This window comes from Phoca vitulina, unplaced genomic scaffold, assembly GCF_004348235.1.
Source record: "Phoca vitulina isolate PV1807 unplaced genomic scaffold, GSC_HSeal_1.0 scaffold113, whole genome shotgun sequence".
Lineage (NCBI taxonomy): Eukaryota > Metazoa > Chordata > Mammalia > Carnivora > Phocidae > Phoca > Phoca vitulina.
In genome coordinates this window covers 1462200-1488800 of record NW_022589816.1, presented here as the reverse complement: position 1 = coordinate 1488800, position 26601 = coordinate 1462200, and the positions used below count along the sequence as shown (strand labels likewise).

Sequence of the window (26601 nt, the reverse complement as noted above, 5' to 3'; positions counted from 1 at the left end):
CCCCCAGAGCTTCCGTCCTAGTGAGGGGCAAGGCCAGGGAATCAAGCACAAGAACAAGGGGACGAGGAGTAGCAATCTCTGCTCTGCAGAGATTTCGAATAGGGTGACGGCTCCCGGGGTCAGAGGCCACACCCGGAGGGGACGTTCAGGCTGAGATGAAGGTCACAGGAGGTAGTCTGGGAGGGCAGGGGGGCAGAATGTTCCAGGCAGGGAGCACAGGAGTATAAAGGCCGAGGCAGGGCTGTGCTGCCGGGGCAGGGCAAACAGGGCACAGGTGACAGGGAAGGGGGCGGGCAGCAGGGCCCCGGCACAGAGCTCTCCCTCGTGCAGGGTAGAGACACCCGGGGCGGGTGTAGACCTGGGGACAGGGGGTGGTGGCTGGGCACGGGTTTGATGTGTGTTCTGCACAGATCTGCGTGGCTTTGGGGACAAGGGAACGAGGGGAGGGGGAGACGGGGCTGGATTCTGGGAGAGGGCTCACGGGGTCTGCATGGAGCACTGGGGGCTGGCACTGGGGTGCTCATCATGGAGATGGAGGGGGAGGACAGTTCGGGGCTGTGTTTGGGCAGTTGGGGGGTCAGAGGAGAGGCAGGAAGAAAGACTCCCACCTTCTGTAAGATCGCTCTGTGTTGTCTGGGCGTCCTCAAGGAACCCTTAGAAAAATCTCTGCGTGGGGCCCTGAGGAGAGTCAGCAAGGCATGGACCCATTGCACGCAGTGGGGAGCCCGCTTTCTGAGGAGTGCGGCGTGGAGTAGGCCTGTGCATTTGGGCTCCCGCCAGGTTTCCACCGTCCCTGAAGGCCCTTGTGAGCAGGTGGTCTCACCTCCCCGCTGCTCGCACGACAGGGACCGCAAGGGCAGCTTCGGGAGGGGCTGGAGTGCAGGGGGAGGATTTCCACGGGGACGCACGTCCTACCTGACGGTGCCAGCGCTGCTACCAGTGGGAACCGCGACAAATCCTACGTGTCCTCCCACAGAGTCACAGGCAGCAGGAGAGAGAGGCTCGGGGACTGGAAGTGCTCCTGAAGGTGGCATGTGCCCTCACTGCTGGGCCACCCCGCCTCTCTAACTGTCCCTGCTGCAGGCTGCGGTGGGGTGGCAGGGCAGGGGGCCTCTCCGGACGAGGAGGCCTCTGAGCTGAATCCTGATAGATGAGGAGGAGTCCCCGATGGGGCTTTCACAGTTTAAAGAGCACAGGAATCCTTGGAGACCTTGTCACAGAACGATTCCGATTCCTCAGGTTGTGGAGTTGAAATTCAGCACGGCCTCCATGTGAGCTCTGTGTTGGGACCAGACATGGAGTAGCAAGGATCCTTCGATGATGATCGGAGAGGAGTGGGGGAAGTTGGTTGATACAGGGGCTTTTCTGGCAGAAGGCCCAGCACAGGCCAAACACAGGGCCGAAAACAGTCTAGTCTCAGGGAGCAAGGCAAGTTTGTGCAGTTAGCTTTCTGGAGTCCAGTGCCGATTGGCTCCTAAGGGAATTCTGCCAAACATTTAAAGAAGAATTAATACCTATTTTTCGGAAGTGGTTTCAAAAAATAGAAATGGAAGGAAAACTTCCAAACTCATTCTATAAGGCCAGCATTACCTTGATCCCCAAATCAGACAAAGACCCCAACGAAAAGAATTTCAGACCAATATCGCTGATGAAAATGGATGCCAGACTGTTGAATCACAGATCTGTACCTCTGAAACAAATAATGCAATATATCTTAAGAAGGAAAAAAGAAGAAGAAGAAGATAGCAGGAGGGGAAGAATGGAGGGGGGCAAATCGGAGGGGGAGACGAACCATGAGAGACGATGGACTCTGAAGAACAAACTGAGGGTTCTAGAGGGGAGGGGGGTGGGAGGATGGGTTAGCCTGGTGATGGGTATTGAGTTGGGCACGTACTGAATCGAGCACTGGGTGTTATGCACAAACAATGTATCAGGGAACACTATATCTAAAACTAATGATGTAATGTATGGGGATTAACATAACAATAAAAAATTAAAAAAATGGTTAAGTTCTCTTAACTGGGAAAATCAATTGTATCAAATGCACAGAATAACGAGACTTCTGAGAAATTATTTTCAGATTCAACATTTAGAGGTTAATTGCTGCTTGAGAGAAATGATGACGATAAGACCCTGTTCAGAGTCAATTAAAAGAATAGAAATATTATCGCTGTAAATTAGCAGAGGTATTGACCAATAGCTGGAGGCGATGTAGAGTTGTAAGAAAGATTTACTATTTTTTTTTTCCTTTTGTGTGTGTGTGTACTTTTCATCTCTGTTACTTATTTTAAAACTGAATGTTTGGGGCGCCTGGGTGGCTCAGTTGGTTAAGTGACTGCCTTCGGCTCAGTTCATGATCCTGGAGTCCCGGGATCGAGTCCCACATCGGGCTCCCTGCTCAGCAGGGAGTCTGCTTCTCCCTCTGACCCTCCTCCCTCTCATGCTCTCTGTATCTCATTCTCTCTCTCAAATAAATAAATAAAATCTTTAAAAAAAAAAAAATTGAAATACTAGATTAGAAGGGAAGTACTAAAAAGTCATGCATGCAGGCTAGAATGTGGGTTGCTTGGGCACCATGTAAGTGTTAGAACTGATATGGACAAGACCTAGGATTTCACCATGGAATTATGGGTTAGTAGACAAGAGGAAAAGATATTTGGGATGAATTCAAGGATTTGAGGATGCATAATCTGTGTAACAATATCAAATAAAGGTTATTTACTTTTATTTTACTCAGAGTAAATTTCCTCCCAGAAGATCCCTGAATCTCTCATCAAAATAGAACAAAATGATCATCTTGGGCCCCTGAAGTGTAAACATCTCCTGAGGTATTGCAAAATCCTGCTTAATGACACTAAAGAAAATATGCCTGCTGTTCTGTCTCATAATAAAGATAGAAAATCAGAATTTAGCTAACTTAAAACTAAAATTTACTTTAATAAGCTTGACATCCTAATTCTTTCTGTCAGTTTATCCTTGGTAATTATATCAGAATTAAACATAAAAATTAATTCATTACTCTTGTTCTCAATGCATGAATATCAATCAATCAGAAAGGAAAAAGTAGAAGCAATAAGAATTTTCTAAGATGAAAATTTTAAATTGAATAGAATTAAAGAATAATGGCATACAAGTATGCCATTCTAAAACAGAGTTTAATTTAAAGCAAAATTTTCTTTTTTAAGGAATATTAATTTGACCCCAAAACTCGTATTTCATTAAGTTATTAAATTCCATTTTTTTCTTAATTTTGACTGCAAATATCTAGATGTTTTAGTTTATAACAAAAGACTCAGTATCGTTTTTAAAACACACTTGATCAAGAAATAAATGTAATTGTTAATACCAATTTATAAACTAATATGTATATTAAAATACTGCTCAGGAAATATTAAGATATGAGCGAACAGAAGTCCAAAATTAAATATAACTGGGTCTTTTCTACACTGCACTTTCAAATATATCAGAAAGGAGGAGGAAGGAAAGAGGGTGGAAGGAGGGTAGAAATTAAAAAAAAAAATAAAAACAAATAAATAAATATATATATATATATATATATATGAATAATTTTCTTAGTTGCAGAAGAAATGATGTTACATTGCAACATACATTTAAAATCAAAGGAAAAAAACTCAATTCACTACTTTCCTGCTACTCTTCTTTCCGGAGTCCTGCCAAATGTCATTATTAAGGGTGGCTATTTACCTACAGTGCCATAATATGATAAGCTTAAAGGTCAAAGTCTATAGCAGAAAGAACTTCATTAAAAGGCCACATTTTAGAAATAAGAAGGCCTTTTTACAAGTAATGTTAAATGTGGAATTAAGGTAATGACCCAAATAATTAAAGTAAAACAAACCCTATGAATCTGAGAGAAAAATAGAAGTTCGAGGCTTAAATCATCACAAATTACTGTCTACATTCATCAAATTAATGGGGTAATCACTCGGCTTGCCCTTTAAACAGGCTACGTATCTTCCAACTGAAGTCATATCTATATGCAGACACTGATTTATTGACTTTTGTTTTATTCTTTCCAAATGTCTTAGTGATTGATTTCTTTTAATAAAATGAACTAATTTTGATATTAAGACACTAAAAACTTTGTAATTGGTCTATCTTAAGTGATTGTGTTTATTTTCACTTTTGGAAATCCGTATGTTATAAGGGTCATACAAATATTAAAATTGTATTGTAGCAAAGGTCGAAACAATAAAATTTTATCCATTTACTATCTAAAAAGTGGAAATTAGAAGCACATGACTCCTACAGGTCTGCATAGCTATTATTTCCTAAAATCCCTTTAAAACCAATGCTGCCAACGTCCATGATCTCATATATGTCACAGTCATCAAATGATGGACATTTTTCTGTTCCAACTGTTTCTTTGGGTTCCTTTCCTCTCTTCCTCTCTCCCTTTCCCCCACCCTCTATCCCTTTCCTCTAGTTCTTTCTTTCTTTGCCACAGGAGAACAATGGAAAACAGGATATAGTAAAGAATATAGAAAACATTTACTAAAAACGGGATACCATCTTGGAGTTTTGAGTGTTTAAGCCCAAACTAAGTTAGTTACAACTATTTTTTAAAAAAATAAAGTTCAAATTTTAAATTGGATGGTAATTTTAAAGCAAAAGAATTAAAATAAGAGGAATTCTACAAGAAATAAACCACTGTAAAAGAAACCAAAAATATTTTTAATTATGAGAATGAGTCTGGCTGTTGCCTGGGTATGAGGTGGGAGCACAGATAAAAACCAGAATGGCACACCTAGAAAGTGTTATCAAAACATTCTGCGGTAGAGGTTGTTACACTTGTGAGACTAATTGAATATGTCTGGGAGATAAAATTCTTCCCATCCCCCAAACTCTCCAAGGAAGCTTGAGCAACTGATAGTCACATTCCTCTTAAGGCATACAAAGTAGTAGTGAGGGAAAGGCATAAATTTTAGGACAGAGATAGCTAAATGTATCCTCTCTACCAGACAGGTTGACTCAGAGAGAATTAGAGTCATAGAAATACAAGACACCTTAATTGTGGATTTAGCAACATGCTAAATATTAGCATTATGTAAGGCGTATTGGTAACCAGTAGTGAAGTGAGATGGTTAAGTATGGAAATTTAAGAGGGAGGAGAAGTCAATTCCAAGTACAATTTGTAATTTGCCCATCCTCGAATACTTGCCAAATGACACTGGAAAGACTTTTATTTAAATCCCACTGCAGGGCGCCTGGGTGGCTCAGTTGGTTAAGCGACTGCCTTCGGCTCAGGTCATGATCCTGGAGTCCAGGGATTGAGTCCCGCATCGGGCTCCCTGCTCAGCAGGGAGTCTGCTTCTCCCTCTGACCCTCCCCCCTCTCATGCTCTCTCTCTCTATCTCATTCTCTCTTAAATAAATAAATAAAATCTTTAAAAAATAAATAAATAAATCCCACTGCAGACTATAGGAGCATATGATACACCTGTTGTTCTCAATAAAAGATGTCATCTGGACACTGCAGGTAAGGATATCTCAGAGGAAGATAACAAAGATGAAAAATTAGTCAGTACCCTTTAAGTCTGAAATTAAAACATGGGGAGAAAACATTCAAGTAAAAATTAAAATAGCACTTGTGTGAGAACAGATCAGAGACAAATCTACCAATGAGATGGGTATAAGCACAAGTTTTTGAGTTAGAGATGAATCACTGGAAATCACATGAGAATTGCCAAATTTGCTAAATAATGTTGCATCCAGTCCTGAAATGTTATTGGAGAAAATTAAATCCTTATGATTTGGCAAGGAACAGTAGCATATGTACAGCTCAAAAGGAAGATTACTGATTGACTTTTTTTTCCACTTTTAAGGTGCAATTTAACCCCACCCACCTAAAGATTTCTACATTCCTATTTTATATTCTTTCTGTAGTTGTTGAGAGAAGTATATGTTGAACGGTCACACTGGTAGGCATTTCAGAGTTCACACTGAAGGACAGTGTTCCTATAGTTCAGGGGGAGCTTAAGGAATATACAAAAGACAGCCCTGGACTTCTCTGCAGTCATTGTTATACATCTGTGGAATGTGGTCTAGAGCGTCTGCTTTATGGGGGACTGTTAGATTGGGGAAGTTTGGGGAATTCCTTCATTCTCATCTTTTATACCCCAGACTTTGAATATTGTGAACCATAAATTTGATGCGAATTTCATAAGAACAAATCTGACAATAATAGATGTTCAAAGTTCATGCAAACATATTCAATTTTACTATACAGAAAACTTATCCCAAATCGTGAAAAGATACTAATTTTGATATTGAAGGATAGTTTATCAAATAGGTAGGTAATATGAAAGTTACTTAACCAGAATTAAGGTAACTGTCTGGATTTTTGTATGCTTTTAAATTCACAGACTTAATAAAGGGGTAAATTTGAACTCTTGAAATAATGAGTTTTTTAAACACCTCCAAAGTTATTAATATTTACACTATATAGAGTGAAATGGTGGTTTAACAAATAGTTATTCTTCCAAAAGACTGAGTCATGAAAACACTCATTTTATAATACCTGTTACATCTTACTACTAAATAACTACTACTAAAAACATCAAGGAAAAAAGCAGACAAAACTTTTATTCCCCCAGGATTCAGGGTTTAGTGGCTTATTGCATGTGATGAAAGAAGAAAGAAACCAGGCTAGCTACATTTAATTCAAATAATGATCATAGTCTCACTAATCCAAGGGAAGTATAAGATTTTCAAGTTTTTTGTTGTTGTTGTTGTTGTTTCTCAACTCATATGTGGCATTTACACAGAGTATTCAAATCTTAGGTGTATGGTTTGATGTCGTATATATATACTCATGTAACCCCTCACAGACTTCCATCAAATAATAGAACATCTTCATAGTTCAGAATCCTATCCGATGCCCTGTCATTGGTACTATCAATTCCCCTAGTGAGGATAATGACTATTTTTATTTCTATCAGCAGAGATTAGTTTTGCCTGATCTGGAATTTCTTACATTTTCCATTCGACATTGTATCTGTGTTCTGTGTGTAGCTATTTTTCTACTTATTGCTATGTTGTATTTAATTGTATAAATATACAAACATTTATTTATTCAACTGATAAAGGTACTTGGAATCAGGTTTAGTTTTGTAGTACTGTATATAAAGTTTCAAAGAAATAGGTGTATGGGGCACCTGGGTGGCTCAGTTGGTTAAGGGTCTGCCTTTGGCTCAGGTCGTGATCCCAGGGTCCTGGGATCCAGCCCCACATCAGGGTTCCTCCTAAGCGGGGGGTCTGCTTCTCCCTCTGCCTCTCCTCCTCCCCCTGCTTGTGCTCTCTCTCTCTCAAATAAATAGTTAAATCTTAAAAAAAAAAAAAAAAGAAAGAAAGAAATAGGTGTGTATGTCTTTCAGTGGGCATATGTGCTGCGCTCATATCTGTTAGATGTTCTATTATGAAAAATTCAGGGTCATAGGTCCTGAATATACTTAATGCTAAAGTGTTTTCTGACATGATTGCACTAATTTACAATCTTACCAGCATTGTCTGAAAGCTCAGTTAGCAAGTTTTCCATACTCTCATCAAAAGTTAGAATTTCCTGTCTTTTGAATTCTAATTAATCTCATATTCATGTAGCAGTATCTCATGTTGGTTTTAATTTGCATTTACTAAAGAAAAGTTACACTGAAACAAAGTCTACTGAAAGAAAAAGTTATACCGAAAACAAATTTATATGTTTATTGACTATTGAAATAGTATTTTTCTGAATGCCTTTTTCTCTCTCATTTTATTATCTTTGCTTTTTTTCTCATATACATTAGGGTTTTTAAAATACGTTTTTACACAGCAACAGATATATGTTTAGAAAAAATGCATGTATTTTCAGAAAGGGATAATACTCCTCATGACTGGTTTTCATTATTTTAATTGGATATTTTCATGAAGAGAAGTTCTTGACTGTATATTTGGTTAATTTTGATTTTTTTCACAGGGAATGCTTTTGACATTCTATTTAAGAAAACCTTATCTGAAGTTACTACAAGTTTATAAAGATATTCTTTATGTTTATTCTGTAAGCTTTATTGTTATACATTTCTGTTTTAAGTTTACCAAACTTCTGAAATTAATTTTTGTGTGCAGTATGAGTTAAAAATTAAGGTTCATAGTTTTCAAACAAGGATAACCAATATATCCAGTGCAAACTACTGAAACTGAAATGAAATGGTAACTGTTGTAAGTTAGGTGACCATATTTTCAGGCTTCTGTTTCTGTATTCTCTATTCTGTTCCACTTGTTTGTCTATCCTTATATCCATAACTACATTGTTTTAGTTATTATAGCTTCATTATATGTCAGCAAACCTGGTCCTATAAATTCCCCAATTTTTTTCATATTTAAGTTTACCCTTTACATTTTAGAATCAGTTGCTCAAATCTCAGATTTTTACAAAATCTTTATTGGGATTATTTTCCCCCAATAGACAGACAATATAGATTGAACTTAGTTCAGAGTGGGTTTTTTTTTTTTTTTTAAAGATTTTATTTATTTATTTGAGACAGACAGAATGAGAGAGAGAGAGCACATGAGAGGGGGGAGGGTCAGAGGGAGAAGCAGGCTCCCCGCCGAGCAGGGAGCCCGATGCGGGACTCGATCCAGGGACTCCAGGATCATGACCTGAGCCGAAGGCAGTCGCCCAACCAACTGAGCCACCCAGGCGCCCCAGAGTGGGTTTTAAGCATTGTTCAGACTTGCATGTCTGTATTTCCTCTTACAGCTAAGAGATAGTCCATACAAGATGTACCCATTTTGTGTCTCTATTGAATATCCGAGATATTTCCCAGGTTCCCTACAGCGTCATGTGCTCTGGATCTCATCCTCTGTCTTAAAAGTAGCTCATGGCTGCTAAATATTTTGTCTCACCCTTAGCTTCCCCACTACTACCTTCTGTTGGAATTCTTGGGTCTCTTATAGCAGAGCCTCATCTATTACTCTACCCTGCCTTGCCTTGGCTATCACCGTTGCCTCATGTTGGAGCTGATAAAAAATGGCTGGAAAGAACACCCCTTAGTCAAATGATGAAAACTTGCTACACATTTTAATGAGTGGCTGGTCTGTGGACTTTGCTTCCCTATATAATCCATTTGTCCCGAATGTTGAGGGGGCGGAGCAAGATGGCAGAGGAGTAGGAGACCTGGATTTCATCTCCTCTCAGGAATTCAGCTGGATAGGGATCAAACCATTCTGAACACCTACAAACTCAACAGGAGATTGGAGAAAAGAATAGCAACAACTCTCTGAACAGAAAAGCGACCACTTTCTGGAAGGTCTTTTCTGATTTGTATAGAGTATATTTTCTGGGGACATTGTTACCCTGCTAGCATTTTGTTCTCTCATTAATCTATTCTCCTCTGCACAAAATGACAAGACGGAAAAAATCACTTCAACAAAAAGAACAAGGGGAAGTACTGACTGCCAGGGACCTACTCAATATGGACATTAGTACGATGTCAGATCTAGAGTTCAGAATCATCACTTTAAAGATACTAGCTGGGCTTGAAAAAAGCATGGAAGTTATTAGAGAAACCCTTTCTGGAGAAGTAAAAGAACTAAAATCTAACCAAGTAGAAATCAAAAAGGCTATTAATGAGGTGCAATCAAATATGGGGGCGCTAACTGCTAGGATAAATGAGGCAGAAGAGAGAATCAGTGAGATAGAAGACCAAATGATGGAAAATAAAGAAGCTGAGAAAAAGAGAGATAAACAACTACTGGATCACGAGGGCAGAATTCGAGAGATAAACGATACCATAAGACGAAACAACATTAGAATAATTGGGATCCCAGAAGAAGAAGAAAGAGAGAGAGGGGCAGAAGGTATAATGGAGCGAATTATAGCAGAGAACTTCCCTAATTTGGGGAAGGAAACAGTCATCAAAATCCAGGAAGCACAGAGAACCCCTCTCAAAATCAGTAAAAATAGGTCAACACCCCGACGTCTAATAGTAAAACTTAAGAGTCTCAGAGACAAAGAGAAAATCCTGAAAGCAGCTCGGGAGAAGAGATATGTAACCTACAATGGTAGAAACATTAGATTGGCAACAGACTTATCCACAGAGACCTGGCAGGCCAGAAAGGACTGGAAGGACATATTCAGAGCACTAAATGAGAAAAATATGCAGCCAAGAATACTATATCCAGCTAGGCTGTCATTGAAAATTGAAGGAGAGATAAAAAGCTTCCAGGACAAACACGAAACCAGCCCTACAAGAAATCTTGAAAGGGGTCCTCTAAGCAAAGAGAGAGCCTAAAAGCAACATAGACCAGAAAGGAACACAAACAATATACAGTAACAGTCACCTTACAGGCAATACGATGGCACTAAATTCTTATCTTTCAATAGTTACCCTGAATGTAAATGGGCTAAATGCCCCAATCAAAAGACACAGGCTATCAGATTGGATTAAAAAACAAGACCCATCAATATGCTGTCTGCAAGAGACTCATTTTAGAACCAAAGACACCCCCAGATTTAAAGTGAGGGGGTGGAAAACCATTTACCATGCTAATGGACACCAAAAGAAAGCTGGGGTGGCAATCCTTATATCAGACAAATTAGATTTTAAACCAAAGACTGTAATAAGAGATGAGGAAGGACACTATATCCTACTTAAAGGGTCTATCCAACAAGAAGATCTAACAATTGTGAATATCTATGCCCCTAACATGGGAGCAGCCAATTACATAAGGCAATTGATAACAAAAGCAAAGAAACACATCGACAACAATACAAGAATAGTGGGGGACTTTAACACCCCCCTCACTGAAATGGACAGATCGTCTAAGCAAAAGATCAACAAGGAAATAAAGACTTTAAATGACACACTGGACCAAATGGACTTCACAGACATATTCAGAACATTCCATCCCAAAGCAAAGGAATACACATTCTTCTCTAGTGCCCATGGAACATTCTCCAGAATAGATCACATCCTAGGTCATAAATCAGGTCTCAACCGGTACCAAAAGATTGGGATCATTCCCTGCCTATTTTCAGACCACAATGCTTTGAAACTAGAACTCAATCACAAGAGGAAAGTCAGAAAGAACTCAAATACATGGAGGCTGAAGAGCATCCTACTGAAGAATGAATGGGTCAACCAGGAAATTAAAGAAGAATTAAAAAAATTCATGGAAACCAATGAAAATGAAAACACAACTATTCCAAATTTTTGGGATACAGCAAAGGCAGTCCTAAGAGGAAAGTATATAGCAATACAAGCCTTTCTCAAGAAACAAGAAAGGTCTCAAGTACACAACCTAACCCTACACCTAAAGGAGCTGGAGAAAGAATAGCAAATAAAGCCTAAACCCAGCAGGAGAAGAGAAATAATAAAGATCATAGCAGAAATCAATGAAATAGAAACCAAAAGAACAGTAGAACAGATTAACGAAACTAGGAGCTGGTTCTTTGAAAGAATTAACAAGATTGATAAACCCCTGGCCAGACTTATCAAAAAGAAAAGAGAAATGACCCAAATCAACAAAATCATGAATGAAAGAGGAGAAATCACAACCAACACCAAAGAAATACAAACAATTATAAGAACATATTATGAGCAACTCTATGCCAGCAAATTAGATAACCTGGAAGAAATGGATGCATTCCTAGAGATGTATCAACTACCAAAACTGAACCAGGAAGAAATAGAAAACCTGAACAGACCTATAACCACTACGGAAATAGAAGCAGTCATCAAAAATCTCCCAAAACACAAAAGCCCAGGGCCAGATGGCTTCCCAGGGGAATTCTACCAAACATTTCAAGAAGAATTAATACCTATTCTTCTCAAACTGTTCCAAAAAATAGAAATGGAAGGAAAACTTCCAAACTCATTTTATGAGGCCAGCATTACCTTGATCCCAAAACCAGACAAAGACCTCATCAAAAAGGAGAATTACAGACCAATATCCCTGATGAACATGGATGCAAAAATTCTCACCAAAATACTAGGCAATAGGATCCAACAGTACATTAAAAGGATTATTCACCATGACGAAGTGGGATTTATCCCTGGGCTGCAAGGTTGGTTCAACATCCACAAATCAATCAACGTGATACAATACATTAACAAAAGAAAGAACAAGAATCATATGATCCTCTCAATAGATGCAGAAAAAGCATTTGACAAAGTACAGCATCCTTTCTTGATCAAAACTCTTCAGAGTATAGGCATAGAGGGTACATACCTCAATATCATAAAAGCCATCTATGAAAAGCCTACAGCGAATATCATTCTCAATGGGGAAAAACTGAGAGCTTTCCCCCTAAGGTCAGGAACGCGGCAGGGATGTCCACTATCACCACTGCTATTCAACATAGTATTGGAAGTTCTAGCCACAACAATCAGACAACAAAAAGAAATAAAAGGCATCCAAATCGGCAAAGAAGTCAAACTCTCACTCTTTGCAGATGATATGATACTTTATGTGGAAAATCCCAAAGACTCCACCCCAAAACTGCTAGAACTCATACAGGAATTCAGTCAAGTGGCAGGATATAAAATCAATGCACAGAAGTCAGTGGCATTCCTATACACCAACAACAAGACAGAAGAAAGAGAAATTAAGGAGTCGATCCCATTTACAATTGCACCCAAAACCATAAGATACCTAGGAATAAATCTAAGCAAAGAGGCAAAGGATCTGTACTCAGAAAACTATAAAATACTCATGAAAGAAACTGAGGAAGACACAAAGAAATGGAAAAACGTTCCATGCTCGTGGATTGGAAGAACAAATATTGTGAAGATGTCAATGCTACCTAGAGCAATCTACACATTCAATGCAATCCCCATCAAAATACCATCCACTTTTTTCAAAGAAATGGAACAAATAATCCTAAAATTTGTATGGAACCAGAAAAGACCCCGCATAGCCAGAGGAATGTTGAAAAAGAAAAGCAAAGCTGGCGGCATCACAATTCCGGACTTCCAGCTCTACTACAAAGCTGTCATCATCAAGACAGTATGGTACTGGCACAAAAACAGGCACATAGATCAATGGAACAGAATAGAGAGCCCAGAAATGGACCCTCAACTCTATGGTCAACTAATCTTTGACAAAGCAGGAAAGAATGTCCAATGGAAAAAAGACAGTCTCTTCAACAAATGGTGTTGGGAAAATTGGACAGCCACATGCAGAAGAATGAAACTGGACCATTTCCTTACACCACACACAAAAATAGACTCCAAATGGTTGAAAGACCTCAATGTGAGACAGGAGTCCATCAAAATCCTAAAGGAGAACACAGGCAGCAACCTCTTCGACCTCAGCCGCAGCAACTTCTTCCTAGAAACATCGCCAAAGGCAAGGGAAGCAAGGGCAAAAATGAACTATTGGGACTTCATCAAGATAAAAAGCTTTTGCAAAGCAAAGGAAACAGTCAACAAAACCAAAAGACAACTGACAGAATGGGAGAAGATATTTGCAAATGACATATCAGATAAAGGGCTAGTATTCAAAATCTATAAAGAACTCATCAAACTCAACACCAAAAGAACAAAGAATCCAATCAAGAATTGGGCAGAAGACATGAACAGACATTTTTCCAAAGAAGACATCCAAATGGCCAACAGACACATGAAAAAGTGTTCAATATCACTCTGCATCAGGGAAATCCAAATCAAAACCTCAATGAGATACCACCTCACACCAGTCAGAATGGCTAAAATTAACAAGTCAGGAAAGGACAGATGTTGGCGGGGATGCGGAGAAAGGGGAACCCTCCTACACTGTTGGTGGGAATGCAAGCTGGTGCAGCCACTCTGGAAAACAGTATGGAGGTTCCTCAAAAAGTTGAAAATAGAGCTACCATATGATCCAGCAATTGCACTACTGGGTATTTACCCCAAAGATACAAAAGTAGGGATCCGAAAGGGTACGTGCAACCCGATGTTTATAGCAGCAACGTCCACAATAGTCAAACTGTGCAAAGAGCCAAGATGTCCATCAACAGATGAATGGCTAAAGAAGATGTGGTATATATATACAATGGAATATTATGCTGCCATCAAAAGGAATGAGATCTTGCCATTTGCAACGATGTGGATGGAACTGGAGGGTATTATGCTGAGCGAAATAAGTCAAACAGAGAAAGACATGTATCATATGACCTCACTGATATGAGGAATTCTTAATCTCAGGAAACAAACTGAGGATTGCTGGGGTGGGGGGTGGGGTGGGAGGGATGGGGTGACTGGGTGATGGACACTGGGGAGGGTATGTGCTCTGGTAAGCGCTGTGAACTGTGCAAGACTGTTGAATCTCAGATCTGTACCTCTGAAACAAATAATGCAATATATGTTAAGAAAGAAAAAAAGAAGAAGAAGAATGTAGCAGGAGGGGAAGAATGAAGGGGGGGAAATCGGAGGGGGCGAAGAACCATGAGAGACGATGGACTCTGAAAAACAAACTGAGGGTTCTAGAGTGGAGGGGGGTGGGAGGATGGGTTAGCCTGGTGATGGGTATTGGGGAGGGCACGTTCTGCATGGAGCACTGGGTGTTATGCACAAACAATGAATCATGGAACACTATATCTCAAACTAATGATGTAATGTATGGGGATTAACATAACAATAAAAAAATAAAAAAAAAGATGTTAATAATGTTGATATCCTGGTTCTAATGATTGTATTTTGGTTATGAATAAGAGTATCCTTTCTTGTTTGTAGAAAATACACATTAAAATATTCAAAGCTGAAAAAAAAATAATCCATTTGTCCCTATTTCTATGTTTATGTCTATCAGTGTCTGGGCATCAGGAATAGCAGGAAATGATGCAATCATGGCTCCCATGTCCCCTAAAACTAGAAGTGCAAGAGAAGCTATAAAAAAATGGAAGTATTGAATTTTCTGTTTTTAATGAAAGAAAAGGGGCATAAGAAGCATACAGCATCCAGAACAAGCTTGGGATAGGGAGGAGCAAGCAATCAGTGATGAGGATGAAAAAAAGATTTTCCTGGCTGAAAGAGATAAATGTGCAAGAGAAAATTAAAAAAAAAAAAAAAAAAATCCCAAAAAACCCAGACACACTCTCTACCAAGCAGTATAAAGAGAAACATGAAATGCAAATGGATCACAGACCTGGGTCTGTTGTGTTGATGAAAGGAACCAACATTTTTACTTTGTTAATTTTTTTGACATACAGGAAGAATCTCCTTGCTACCTCTGGTTCACAGGCTGGGCTTCTACCAACCGTCTTATCCCTTGCAGCTTCCTGAGGTATCATAGTGCAAATGCTTAAAGCATGACATATGCATGTGAAGACCCAACCCCTTTCTGGATACAAACCAATTTAGTTTGGAGGTTACAAACCCTATCATGCCTCATTCTCTGCATTCTGTGACCCTGCTACTCAAATCTTCACAGAGTGCATCATTTTCTGCAGGACTGTAGACACATGAGCCAACTGCTGTGTTTAATATCTGCCCACCAGTGAATAAAGTCCTTGATTAGGAGACTGCTCATGGGGAGCTTACTAACTGTATACTGTACCTGAAGACTACAAACCAACTTAGTCAAAGACCATTACTGGAGAAATCCTCTTGACAGCATGTGGAAGTGAGTGACTACGTTTAAAATTGGAGATCCTGGGACACTTGGATGGCTCAGTTAGTGAAGTGTCTGACTCTTGGTTTTGGCTCAGGTCATGATCTCGTGGCGGTAAGACTGAGCCCCACATGGGGCTTCGCACTCAGAGTGGAGTCGGCTTCAGATTCTCTTTCCCTCTGCTTCTCTCCCCACTCGCACTCTCTCTCTCTCCCCATCTCTAAAAGAAGTAAGCAAATAAAATCTAAAATCAGAGACCCTAAACCCCAAAGAAAGACTAAAAGGAATCTTTGAGGAAAAAAGGCTTCTAGCAAGGAAATTCAAGATTCTTATACCCTTGGCTTTAAAGTTCATTTTGGAAGTTAAAAGAAATATAATTTTTTGTAGAATTATTCTTTTTTTTATTATGTTATGTTAATCACCATACATTACATCATTAGTTTTAATATTCAAATGTTATTGATAAATATTAACTTTTTACGTTAGCTTTTATTGCATGCATTAAGCAGTAGGATTAAGGTTTTAAATCAATATTTTGTTTTTATTATTTTCAGATTAGATATTCAGATATGAAGATAACTCAAAACTTTTTTTAAAGCACCTCAGATAACTTGAATGAGAATTTTAGATCCCTACAACCTAATTAAAAACTGAGAATACAATTGAATTAACGTGTTTCCTTCCAAATGGGAAATTAAGGCTAACTTAATAGCAATTATCTCCTGGTATTGTGACCAATGGCATTAGGCAAAACTATATTACTTTAACAATTTAAGATTATTAGCAGGCTCTAGTTTTATAAAGGTAGAAAACAAATGTAGACAATATCTCCTGAGCTGATTGTTGTTGCTTCTACTCTAGCTTCTTTCCCACTGATTTACAATTCCTCTATTCTCCAATATATTAAGTTTGTTTTTTAATGCATGTTAATTCAGACAAGGGTAATTTGTATTCTATACAGAGTAATGTTAAGGGCTGTAAAGTATGCTCAGCTGTCATAGCAAAGTAATATTAATGTGTTTGTAGATATTTGTGTGTGTGTGTGTATGTATATATACATATATATTTCAAATTTTCTTAAAAGAAAATAAACATTGAGAAGGATAGCAAGGGAAGGCACAATTTTGGTATCTCAGAAGTAGATAAAATATTTCAAGAACATATGAACTATTTTCTGCATCAATAATGGTGGAAGGTTGACTAATATTGTATCAGAAACAAGGCCACTGGGATTTGTCAACATGGAAGCTACTGGTGATCAAAAAACAATAATCTTGGTGACAAGGGGAAGATGAAACTCAAAGTGCAGCGGTTTGAGAAGAGAATGAGAGGTTAAAAAAAAAAGTAATTAACTCCTTAGAGAAGAGAAAATTGTGTTCCTTTTTTTCTCTGACACTTTATAAAAACCTAAGACACAATGAGAGACAGTTTGGAGTAGTACAACTTTAGAAATGAAGAAGTAGATTTATTAATGAAGCAGAATTTTAAGACAGACTGAGTAATTGGAGACCTTCAGTGTGTATCTACTAGTACTAAGCAAGGAGAAACATTTTGTAAAACTTGTTTCTTTGTGGGGACAAGAAACTGACTTAGTAAAGGCCTTCTTTGGTTCTGCTTTTACCTGACCTACACTATGTAACTTTTAAAATAGCTACCTGTCTTCCCTAAAATAGGCTTTAGGATTGATTTGTTCATGACTTTCCTCTAATTCATCTCCCAGGCTTTTCCAGGGTTGTGGGGAGAGGGAGGGGAAAACAAAATTGATTCTGAATCAAAAAGAAACAATGATTCTGACAAAGAAATGTATCAAAAAAGTGTATGATTTCTTTGACACTCCATGTTTCTTATGCCCCTAAGGCAGAGAGATATTAAGCACACTCCTAGAAGACAATGAGCTCAGCTGTTGGCCCCATTGGGGTTACTTAAGAAGAAAAAAATATATATATATCAACCAATCTGCCAGTCACTCAGTGAGGATAAGGTTTAGCTTACACTTAAAGGTTCCTATTTTATTTCTCACCTATTGTATCACTTAGCATTAATAATGGGTCAGGATCTATGCATTTTTCTCTGCCTTGATTTAGGTATTTTCTCTTTCTAAAGTGAATTTTTTCAGTGAGGTTGAATTGAAGGCACGTGGTATGTACTCATATTATCCTAAGGCCTTTTGGATGTTATATGTATTAAGGATTTGTTTCCTTTCCAGTGATGGGTTTCGATCCACATTTTAAGTTTGTGGGTTTGGGATAGATGAAGGCAAAGCCGCCTACTGATGTTAATACTGCCTGCAAAACACGAAGCCGCTCCACACACCATCACAGCCCAGTCACACTCTATACTGAATTTAGGAGTGAAATATTGAGACAGAATTAAAGTATCATCCTGTCATGCTTCATCATCTATTCATAAATGTCCCACTTAGATTTTGAGGGGAGGGGTGGCTGGCTAAGAGTAGAATCCAGTTTGGAGAATCTGATATCACAGATGTCTGTCTTCATCTGCATCCATTACTGATATGACTAAGGATTTCTGCCCACTTCATTGTAAACAATGACAAAATCTCATTTCATTTCTAGTTTTTCATACTTTAAAGTGATGTCTCAGGAGTCTTATTTTATTTTTTAAATATGAAGAATCTTCCTATTTAAGGGAAAATCAATGTTCCCTAGATCTCAGGAATGAGCTGATTATTTGTCATAATTCTAAACAAAAAGGTAGGATCATTTAAATGGAATTTCAAATGTCTGAGAGGAATATTAGCATTTAAGCTATAACCACAGCCTTTTACTGTTATCAGATCTGATCAGTTAACAGAAGGGGTCATTAGACCCATAGCTAGGACTTTCATTAATGCACAAATAAACCAAAATAATATTAATATTTCCACACTTGCCTAACATGCACGTAGAAGTGATGTTTACATCAGTATGTATTCAAGCACTGATTTCTTTTTTCTACATTACTAAATTTTCCTAATCACATGTTGCGCTTTCATGTATTAATATAAACACACTGGGGAAAGAAAACATAAGAGGCAAAAACTGAATTCACAGTTGGTCGCTGAGTGGAACCGGGGACATCAGCTCTTACATAGTCAGATGGGTATTTTCCAGGTCTTTTCTAATTTCATTTTGCAGCACACATCTTACCCCTTCTTACCAGGTGGCATAGTCCCTACATTCTCCTGATTGTCCTCCTGTCCCTTTGGCTGCTCCTTCTTCCCACCCTCTTTGTCTTCATCCCTGCTCAACTAGAAACTGTGAGCCAACCTTAATGTCACACCCAACTTGCAATAAACACAGATCCTGTGGATTCCATTTTCTCATAATCTAGAGTTTCACCTATTCTTTATTTCACTATTTTGGCCCAAATCACCAAAATCTGTTGTCTGACCACATAATTGCTGTTTTTTATTGACTTCTCCCCAAGGAACTCAAACTTTTCATAGCTGCACATTGTCAATGTTGTTCGTTGTTTTTTTGTTTTACTGTCAATGTTTATTGAGTAATATTTTTATCATCCTTGTGCTTATTATAGTGAAAGAGCTTCATATTTGAAAAAACCTTTAAATTATCATATCTGTTATTAATATAATAATCTATTTTATGGCTATCATTCCATACCATAATTTTCACAGCATACCTTTCCAGCATGTTTTCACCCTTGTCATGCATTTGTATTCATGATCTAGTCTTACAGGCATTCCTTGGGGGAAAATATGGTATGTTCTTTCTGGACTCAAGGATTGCTTTACTTACTATCTTAAATAGCGTTTCCGTACTTTTATATTGACTAACTCTGATTTGACATTTAAGTATCTGCTTAAATGTTACTTTATAATTAAGCATTTATTGATCTCTAAAATCGATTGAGGGCCAGAGTCTATGATGGACTCATGGCAAGCTGCATTTTACATATTCTAAAACTTATAACACGCTTCATAATTTATTTGACTGTCTAGCACACTACAGTGCAAGCTCTACAAAGGAAGTGGTGATATGTCTGGTGCACAAGTGTGTTTCCAGCATTGCTCCATGCTGCACAGGGGAGGATCAACTGATGAATTAATACACCTTGTCTTAGAATTCACTAGACTTTAGGAAAACATGAAAATGCAATTGAAGTTAATTCTCCCAATGAATTAATAACTGTTCTTTATGGTAAGAAGTATCTTTTATCTCACAAAAATCTCCATTTGCTGTATGTCAGTATTATCTCAGAATAAGGTAGTTTATTAGTTTTAAAAATCAGGAAAACATAAGAATATGTGTAAGGGCACGAAACATTCTGGAATGAACACACCAGTCTACGGCTGCTTTTTAAAATGAGCTTACATGAAAATAGTGGGTTTAAACAATAAAAATAAACTTAAATGACCAACATAGTAAGAAGTGAAAACAGAAATTGGAAACAGAAAAGCAAAGGGATGAAAGAAAGAAAATAAATAAATAAATTGACATTATGGGAAACTCTGAATAAGGCTGAGATTCTCAGAATGTCTCAGGAATTAGATGAGCCCATTTCCTCTGAAATTGTGGGGTGCCTATAAGCTAACAATAGGAGAAATCATATATCTGTAAAAACAGAAAGTAGATCCATGAGAGTTTTCATTATACCTTCACACTGGTAAATTGCGCCCTCTCCATTTGACAGCAGACTGTGAATTTTCTCTGGAGAAATGAACTCAACCAGATAGATTCAAAAGAGGTCTGAGATTAAAGCTGAGATTAACCTAAGATTAAAGCTACTATACTTTAAACATGGAAAGAATTATAAAGTTTATCTTCAGAATAAAAGTGAGAACTCCTCCCAGGACACTATCTGCCACTAGCTATAAGAACCTATAAGAACATGATAGTCAGGCTTAAAAATGTCACATAGGAGACTAAAGACTCCCTCTCAGGAACACTTACCAGCCTAAGGAAACAAAACAAAACAAAACAAAACCTTAAAGACACTCGCTTTTATTTTTTTTAAAGATTGATTTATTTATTTTAGAGAGAGGGTGTAAGAGTGGGAAGAAGGGCAGGAGAGGGAGAATCCCAAGCACACTCCCCACTGAGAGCTTAGCCTGCTGCCCTGGGACTTGATCCTAGGGCTCAGAGATCATGACCAGAGTTGAAATCAAGACCTCTGAAACAATAATATATTATATGTAAAAAAAAAAAAAAAAAAAAAAAAGAAGATAGCAGGAAGGGAAGAATGAAGGGGGGGAAATCGGAGGGGGAGATGAACCATGAGAGACTATGGACTCTGAGAAACAAACTGAGGGTTCTAGAGGGGGAGGGGCTGTGGGGGGATGGGTTAGCCTGGTAATGGGTATTAAAGAGGGCACGTTCTGCATGGAGCACTGGGTGTTATACGCAAACAATGAATCATGGAACACTACATCAAAAACTAATGATGTAATGTATGGTGATTAACATAACATAATAAAAACAATAAATAAAAAAAAGGAGCCTGCCACTTAACCAACTGAGCCACTCAGGTGCCCTGCCCCACCCCTTTTTAGATATCCTTTCTGTAATGGACTGGAAAGATCACTCCACAAGACCAAAACCAAACCAAAACAAAACAAAACAAAAAACAGCAAATCCCATCAACCTACAAGAACTTCCAATGAACTTAGATACAGTCTTACTCTTAAATATGAGGAAAGAGCCAAAGACTTACCCGACATTTGCAGAAAACTCTAACACGAAACACAGATACCAAAGCAAGCAGACCCATAAAAGGAAACCAGGGAAAGAGAGAATTCAGGGAACTGAAAAAAGCAAAAGAATTGGTAATTAGATAATATTAACATCCTGAAGAAAAGAATATTTATTAGATAGGTAATCCATGCAAAACACTAGTAGACTCTACAAAGGGACAGTAATAAAGACTTGCATGAGACTTTCTCCAAGTAATAAACAAAATTGCTAAGCTAGCTGAAAGTACTGAGAGCAGTTATGCTTCTTGTGGAAAGTTAAGATACTTTTTATTGCAGACACATGAAAAATCAAGCAAACAGAAAACAATTCTTTTATTAATTCTAGGGAAAACACAGACTGTACATGTAAGGGAATAAAATCATAACATGGTAGATTTGCATCTATAAGTAGTAATTAATTACCAGATCTTTATAATGTTAACATGTAATACTGAAGTAGCAAAAAATTATAATACAATTATAATATAAAATATATGGGGGTGTACGTGTGAGGACAGATACAGGGGAGTTAGTTGTATTTTTCCTAAGTAGGAATCCTTAGTTACATAAGGCTATTTCAAAAGAGGTAAACCAAAAAATGTAAACATACTATTTTTGAGAAATGGAGACAAATTCAAAAAGAATAACTAGAGATGATCAACCCTTTGCTTCTGGATAATGGGAATCAGAATGGTGAGAGATGGAATGCCCTGAGTTTTTCATTATCTGTTAGGTGGAACTCTATTTTAACTATAAAAATTTATACCTCTGATACAAATGTTTATAAACAAAATAAAACACTTCATGCCCAGGTATTCTAAAAAGCCTTGCAGGCAGAAGCATATCATGACAAGCTTTACTCTAATCCTAAGTAAATGCATGATTACTCAGGACTCAGGTAAGGAAATTAATGAGATTTCTCTTTGAATATATGGGTTGGAAATTTTGTATATTTATTTCCCTGAAATTATTTTCAATAATTAATAAGTGGCAATTAAAATTTTAAAATAGCTGATTTTATTAAGATATATTTTATACCCATATACATATAAAAAGGTGATGAAGTGAATCAAAATGAGGTATGATTTTCCTAATACAATAAATGTAATTTTTTTAAAATTCTGATGCTATTGCCATGGAATCATGCATAACCTGGTGCTTTGAGTATAAATGAAGACATTCTAAACACGATAACTTATTTCCTTTGTTCTATAAGAACTTGCGGATATATCAATATGCATGAAAAAAAAGTTCGGCGGTCTTTTTTAGATTTATTTATTTATTTTGAAAGAGAGATAGAAAGCTCAAGCAGGGGTAGGGGCAGAGGGAGAGAATTTCAAGCAGACTCTAATTCTTTCAAGACATATGAAGTATTTCAAATATCCTGTATTTGCTAACCAGTTCCACTGGATGCAAAACACAATTTTTTAGAGTTATTCTTTTAGATACTGCATCTTTTGTCTCTCAGATGACTTGTTCAAGACTCAAACTCAGTAAACTATATGATTATCATTTTGTGATTTTTAATGCCTTTTGCCATTATTCACTTTATTATACAACTCTATTATACAACTTTGTTTTGCCCATTAGAATTGTGTTTTCTAATTTTTTCACAATAGTGTTTAGTTACATAAAGTTATTGACTGACCACATGTATTTATCAATTCTCAAGACACTACCAAAGTGATACTAATTTTAATAGTAAAAAGGAATGAAATGCCCATGGCCATAATTCATTTAAAGACTCAGATTATCAAGTGAGAGATATGCCTCTATATGAAATAAAACACCAAGTAAAAGAAAGGTAAGAAAAGATTTAGAAACCTGGGATATCCAGTATCCGTCTATTATAATATTCAGAGAGAGAACAAAGAAATCAAAATAAAAGGCATTATCATAAAATGGTAGGCATTAAGTGATGAGAGTTGAAATTTAAAAACATATATATACATGTTCATTTTTTATTTTAAATTATATATATATATATATACACACACACGTGTGTGTGTGTGTGTGTGTGTGTGTGTCATACCGATGTTCAGATAGAAACTTTTTTTTAAAAACAAGTAAGACACAATCTGAAGGAAAAAATCTGCCACCAAGCAATGTATAAAGAATGGGGGGAAAAAAAAAAAAAAGAATGGGGAGAAAGATAATTTGATTTAATGCAATGTTACAAAGTGAAAGTCTAGTTCTTGATCACAAAAGCCAAATGGAATTGAACCATAAAGTTATCTCTAATGTAAGGACTGAACAGATGCAGAAGACATTTATCAAGAAGACAAAACTATTTCCCTTCCCCTTATTATAAGGATCCTTTGATAAAAGGATGTGGATACACAAAGCTAATATGGTCCAGATGTAAGTAGCATGCAACCCCTATTGCTCCCCGCCGCCCCCCCCAGAGCAATAGGGAAAGGGGAAATCTTAGCTAAAGTCAGAGAAAGGACAAAAAAGTCTTTATAAGATTTGTATAAATACATAAATACAGACCAGAGTTTTTAAGATCTGCCATGATATTCCAGACTTGAAGCTTCTGTCATTGAATTCAGACAAGTTATTTTTTCTAATAAGTCATATAATTACATAATTTTTTTGCTTTGATCTTCTTAATAATCCATCTACATTAACATATAGCAATATGTGGTGGAAATCATCAACTAGGAAAAAACAGACCTACAGAAGAGCTGCACATGGATTCAGGATGAGTACTGTTTTGTCTTAGTTGTCTGGTCCCAGACCAGATGGAATATACTCAGCTCTTCCTGCATCCAATCATTAGTACAACTAAATACCCTGGAAATAATTCAAAAGGAAACCATAAAGACATTGAGACCTGAAAACCGAAAGGCAAATGGCTAGCAAGCTCCGGTCTTGAAGTATGATACTGTGGTGATTTTCCTGTTTTTTTCTGCTTTGTTTTTGTTTTTGTTTTTGTTTAATCTCCCATTTTTTCTTCCACATTCACAAAATTAACCCTGAGAGTATTCCAATCCAGAAAAACCATCAAAAAAACAAAATTCAAAAAATAATAATAAGACCTGGTGCCATGAAACTTCTAAGAGAAAACAGTCCAACAAGTTCTGGGCAATGATTTTTTGGATTTGACATAAAAAACACAAACAACAAAGCAAAAATCAATGAGTTGAGACTACATCAAATTAAAAAGCTTCTGCACAGCAAAAGAAACAAACAACAAAATGAAAAAACCTACAGAATGGGAGACGATTTTTTTGTAAGCCATATATCCAACAAAGGGTTAATATACAAAATATATAATGAACTTACACAACGCAGTAACATACACACACAATCTGATTAAAAAATGAACAGAGGACCTAAACAGACTTTTTTTTCCCAAAGAAGATATCCAAAAGCCAAACAGACACATGAAAAGATGTTCAACATCACTAATCATCAGGGAAATGGAAATCAAAACCATAATGAAATACTGCCTCACACCTTTTAGAATGGTTATCATCCACAAGAGATAAGTCTTGTTCAGATAAGGGAATACTTGTGCCTTGTTGGTGGAATTATAAATTGGTACAGCCCCTATGGAAAATAGTATGGAATTTCCTGAAAACATTAAAACAGAATATTGAAATGATATATGCATTCCCATGTTCACTATAGCATTATTCACAATAGCCAAGATACAGAAACTTAAGTGTTCATCAATGGATGAATGGATAAAGATATGTGTGTGTGTGTATATACATACACATATACATATATATGATGGAATGATTTCAGCCCTGAGAAAGAAGGAAATCTTGCCATTTCTAAAACATGGATAAACATTGAAGACACTATGCTAAGTGAGTTAAGTAAGACAGAGAAAGACAAATACTGCATGATATCACACATATGTGGAATCTAAAATGCTGAACTCATAAAAACAGAGTAGAAAGGTAGTTACCAGAGCCTGGGGGTGTGGAAAATGGGAATATGTTGTTTAAGGGTACAAACTAGAAACTAGTAGATAAATACGGAGTGGGGATCTAATGTATAATATAGTAGTTATAATCAACAATAGTGTATTATAAAAGTCAAATTTGTTAAGAGCTTAGATCTTATTTGTTCCACCACAAACACAAAAATAATAATTATTATGTGAGGTGATAGAGAGGTTCGCTAATGCTATGGTGACAGCCCTACTACAATATATAAAAATGTATCAAATGAACATGCTGTACACTTTACATTTACATAATATTATATGTCAATTATATTGAAATAAAAATAAATTTAAAGAAGAAACAAAAACAAACATAACAAAACCAAGAAAAAAACAAGTCTCTTTGGTCTAAGCACCAGGATAAAGAAAGCCCGGTGGAGATCTAGAAAAGGGCTGCATCTTATGATCATATGCAGTAATAACTGTGAGCCTGAACTTCCCCTAGACATTGGGGCCACCAGAGCCTGGCTAGGCTGATCTACTCTATGTGTCACAGCCACCAGCAGAGGTGACTGATCTACTGTCAAATACAACATCAGCTTCATCAAGTTAGGTCAACGCCTTACTTATGCCACACTCACTAGCAGCTCTAGACTCCGTCAGTCTGCAGGTATGGGATCCGTGTAGTCCCAGCGGGCTTACCCATTCTCTGCTCCGTGTAAGAAGGCCATGGCAGTGTCCTAAGGACAAGAAGCCACCTGTTCTCCATCCAATATTTGGTGAATGTGGTAGGCCTGATCCCTGCCCACCACAGAGTCACTAAATCCAGTTGGGAGAACCATACCTTATCTTACAACAGGCAGAAATAGGCAGGCATCTTAAACTCAACATGAATTAACATAGGTCTCATTTTCTCTGACCCACCATACCATGGAACAGAGGCAAGTAAGATCCAGGATCTCCCACATCTCTACCCAGGAGTAAAAGGTGAACCCGGCCCCATGTCCCATGGCTGTCCACCTAATGATATAAATATCTCGATCTAGCTACTCATGGTCATCCACCCAACAGCAGAAGATCATTCAAGCCAGGCATTTCTATACCCCCTCCCCCACCCATGTCAGGAGGCAACGGGAGTAGTTGTTTCCTTCTTCTGAGGGCACTGACAGAGCTATAATGAGAAGTTACAGGAACCCAGTGGCTGGAGAACAGGCCAGGAGACATGCTCTCTGTTCTGCAAGTCCATCTCCTTCTCCACTTACCAATACCAGGTGGCCAAGGAAAGCACCCTGCTACCAACATAGATGGAACTAGCCTGGAGCCAGTAGGTGCTCCAGTGAAGCCCTAAGAGCAAAGCTGACTAGAATAACATTGCCAGGCATCAGAATGTTGAATTAGAATTACAGTCTACAAAAGTA

General features: G+C 37.6%; 1 pseudogene; it reads left to right on the top strand.

Moving 5' to 3' along the window:
- Window positions 1-8878: 8878 nt before the first annotated feature.
- Window positions 8879-16163, top strand: LOC116628126 (annotated as a pseudogene).
- The last annotated feature ends 10438 nt before the right edge of the window (window positions 16164-26601 follow it).